This window comes from Galeopterus variegatus, unplaced genomic scaffold (assembly GCF_000696425.1).
Source record: "Galeopterus variegatus unplaced genomic scaffold, G_variegatus-3.0.2 Scaffold182, whole genome shotgun sequence".
NCBI classification, from domain to species: domain Eukaryota; kingdom Metazoa; phylum Chordata; class Mammalia; order Dermoptera; family Cynocephalidae; genus Galeopterus; species Galeopterus variegatus.
Genome location: NW_007726293.1, coordinates 133,028 through 137,124, shown reverse-complemented (window position 1 = coordinate 137,124; position 4,097 = coordinate 133,028). Strand labels below are relative to the sequence as shown.

Below are 4,097 nucleotides of genomic sequence, written 5' to 3'. Positions count from 1 at the left end.
GTACGGGCGCGACACTGAGGGTTGTGATCCGTTGCCGGTCCCGAAAAAAGGAAAAAAAATAATAATAAATAAAAAATAAAATAAGAGCAAAATAAATGAGAATACTTGCAGAGACACATTGCTGTGTGGATAAAGATGTTGCTATCATACGTCCATTTTTTTTTTTTTTAAAGATGACCGGTAAGGGGATCTCAACCCTTGGCTTAGTATTGTCAGCACCTCGCTCAGCCAGTGAGCGGCCGGTCTGTATGTGGGATCTGAACCCTCGGCAGGAGCGCAGTGCCAAGCGGCGCACTGTAGCAGTGCGTCACCGGGCCGGCTCGCTCAGCCAGTGAGCGGCCGGTCTGTATGTGGGATCTGAACCCTCGGCGGGAGCGCAGTGCCAAGCGGCGCACTGTAGCAGTGCGTCACCGGGCCAGCCCCATTATTTTATTTTAAAAAGAAAAAGAAAAAAGAAATGGAAGTACTAATACTAGTGCTAAAAATTAAGTGGGTGTCAAATGAAGGACTGGAGACTGGGGTGAATCTCCTGTCTCAATTACACTCTCACTAGACTGAAGCTGGCTCACTGTATGTTCAACTGTCAGGAAAAGGCTGAGGATGAATATGAAGTACTGAAGACATACCACAGATGTGTCTAAAGACAAGGGATAATTACAGATTTTACAACAAAATCCCTATGATGACTGATTGGGCCGGCCACTGCCGGCCTTCAGCCCAGACACTATGAAGTTTCAGAGGACTGAGGACCACTTTGCTTCAGAAAGAGCCACTCCAAGAACAAACCCTGAACTGACGAGGCACAGCTGCCTGAATTCTCAACAGCTCCTTTAGGAAAAAGTTCATTTTAGACACTGGGCTGAGAGGTGTGAGCAGAACATATATTACAAGTTTTTTTAAAAAAATTTTTCTTTATATGATTTAAAAGGCAAAATAAAGTTATGGGTCACAACAAATAATCAACAATTCAAAGAAATCTCAGAAAAAATTATGGGGCAGGAAGACCCACTTTCCATGAGGTTAAATGACAGGAGGGCCACAGGGAGGCTGTGGAATTCCAGTAGGAGAGCCGAGGGCAGACGCAGAGGCCCAGCAGTTCTATTAGTGGATGCTGTAGATTATTGCCTCCTGGGCTGGATTCTCAACTACATCAAAGTTTCTAAAACCAAATCTGCAAACACGGCAGCCAACACTGAGGCCCCTTCGTACAAAAATGGTGGCACAATGGCCATTCTGTAAAGTTGTCCCCAAAGCCACACAGATTAATTGACTTCACGAAGTACCAATAATCCAACAGGCCTGGAAAACTGATTCCCTCTTCATACTGGCAGACAGAAGACTGGAGAGATAAGATGACCTACCATATCCAGTACCATCACCAGGGCAAAGGTGAAACACTCTTTAACGTTCTTAGCCTCCAACGTAACCAGGTGAACCAGGAACTTACTGCCGAATCTCTGTGGGACACATACACAAACACTCATATACCCAGTAAGACCAATCCAAATTGGGTTGCCCAATACTTGTCCATCCTCCACCTTAAACTGCTGTGGGCTATAAATGAATTAAAATAATATTATTCGGTGAATTTATCCAACAGCTGAGTGGATAAACAAATTGTGATATATCCACACAATGAAATACCACTCAGCAATGAAAATTAACTACAGACACATGTATAGATGAATCTCAAAATAATTGAGTGAATCCAAAAAATCAGACAAAAAAGTACAGTACATACAGATTCCATTTACATAAAATTCTAGAAAATGCAATTTAATCCATAATGACAGACAGCAGATCAGTGGTTGCCTGGGGGCAAGGAGTGACAGAGCCCTTATATAAAGGCAGATGAGAAAACTTTCAGTGGTGATGGATATTTTCAATATCTTGTTCAGTGATGGTTTCATAGGTATATTCATATATCAAAGCTCATCAATTGTACATTTCATGTAAATATTTTAACGTTAAGTATGCAAATACATACTGACGCTCCTTGACTTATGTAAAGTTGAAAATATCATTACTATACCTAACCTACTGACATCACAGCTTAGCTTAATCTACCCTAAATGTGCTCAGAACACTTACATTAGCCTACAGATGGGCAAAATCACCTAACACAAAGCCTATTTTATAATAAAGCGGTGACTCTCTCATGTAATTTATTGAACAGTGTACTGAAAGTTGAAAACAGACTGTTTGTATAGCTACTCAAAGTACAGTTTCTACTGAATGCATATGGCTTTCACACCACCGTAAAGTCGAAAAATCACAGTCGAACCACTGTAAGTTGGGGATGTGTGTATCTATTTACTGATAGACATTAAAAAATGAGTATAATTTGGAGAATTTGACTTCTCTAGAAGCTACACAATCATGGAGTGTTCTAAGCCAGGGCTGGGAATCCAAGTGGAATTCTACCCTGGAAGGACAGGGACAGCTCCACATTATCTCAGTGGGCCTCCTAGGTGGCATCAGAGAGGTAACAACTGCCACCGTTGAATTGGTCTCCTTTATTCCCAAATGATTCACAGGAGGCCATGGCTCAGAGAGGGTCAATAACACGTACTAGGCCCCAGGTTCCAGGTCCCACAGGAGAGATGGCATTTGAGCCCAGGTCTGACTCTAAAGCCTGGGCCACACAATACTCCCATCCCAGTTAACTCCTGCTGTGCATGCTCCTTACTAACTTCACATTTGGAGCTCAGGGACATGCAGTCCAGAAAGCAATAAGGTGAAGAACTCGTTCATCACCGCCCCTGTTTCACTATGAAATACACCCTTAACCAAGGACTCCTCACTTAAAAGCTAAATTAACAATCACATCTCTCATCACCGTAGAACCGGTTCCAAACAAGGAACGCTGTGTTTATTTTTGGGAAGATTCACTTTTGCTGATTAATCACTGGGCAAATATTTATGTACAAATCCCCAAGAACGGCACACATCAGGACAAATCTTGAGCACTTCAATAGTTCCACGTCATACAGATTTATGATTGGCCAATCTCCCAGTAGGAAGGTTCACTGTTACACAGTTTAATGCAGATTTACATCTTCAGCTTGTTCCTTGAGTAACAGATTTAAGGGGCTACCACAACCTATGCCATTTGGAAGTTGTTAACGTTCAGCAACAAATTCAACTAGCATCAAAAAGTTATCACTACAAACATCAAACATTAAGGACTTGTTTCTGTCGGAGGTAAATTAAAAAGTTTCTACTCTGTAGAAAGGCAAATCTCTTTCTAAATCAATTAAACAGCTAGGTTTTCAAAAAAGAAAGGCATTTACAACACAATGACAAAACTAGATGTAGCCACTGGTTTGTATTTATAGAATGTCAGGGGTTGACAGAAAATTCCAGAAACAAGGTTGCCGTTCAGGTCACTTAAGACTCAGAGCAGTAACTCATAGCACTTCGTAAGTCCCTTAAAGTCAGGAACTATGAATCCATGGTTCCCAACCCTGGATGCACAGGAGGGTCTGTAAAAATAACATAAAAAAATCTTTAAAAACAAAGATGACAGGGACTCATCCCAGACCTGTCAAGTCAGCTAAGATTGAGACACTCTTGTCTCTTTTACTTTCCTAGCACAATAAGTGTTTTAAGTAAGGGTATGGCACAGATTATGTGGCTGGGGGCTCCAATGTCTCACACTACATCTAGACTGTGTCCTCTCCCCACTACATTAATGCAGTCACTCTCTACTCAGGTCTCACTCTGGACAAAGGAAGCCCAAGCATAGTCTGGGGCACAAAAGACCATGTCTAATCCAAATATAAATTAGTAAACCACAACCAAAGCAGAAAAGCACTCCCAGAGTTCTTAAGATAATGATTCAACTTGCTATTTTAAGAAAACTGAATAATCTCGGTGTAACATACGATTTTTAGAATAATGAAACGACTCTGAATGACACTCTAATGCACACATGTCATTATACATTTGTCCAAACCCACAGAATGTTCACCACCGAGAGTGACCCCTAATGTAAATGATGGAACAATGTAAATTCATCAGTTGTAGAAAATGCACCACTCTGGTGGGGGAGGTTGTGTATGTGTGGGAGCGGGGCGGGGGGGGGGGGGGGGGGG

General features: G+C 41.9%; 1 protein-coding gene across 3 annotated transcripts in view; it reads right to left on the bottom strand.

The window, feature by feature from the left end:
• The window catches only part of GET4 (golgi to ER traffic protein 4 homolog (S. cerevisiae)), an 18,585-nt gene that overhangs the window by 13,216 nt on the left and 1,272 nt on the right, over positions 1–4,097 (bottom strand). The window contains exon 1 of one of the 3 annotated variants that reach the window (XM_008564167.1): positions 1,362–1,582. The exons of the other annotated variants lie outside the window; for them this stretch is intronic. The gene's annotated coding sequence lies outside the window, so the exon portion shown is untranslated. Of the gene's footprint in view, positions 1–1,361; positions 1,583–4,097 lie in introns of those variants that run through there. 3 annotated transcript variants of the gene reach the window in all.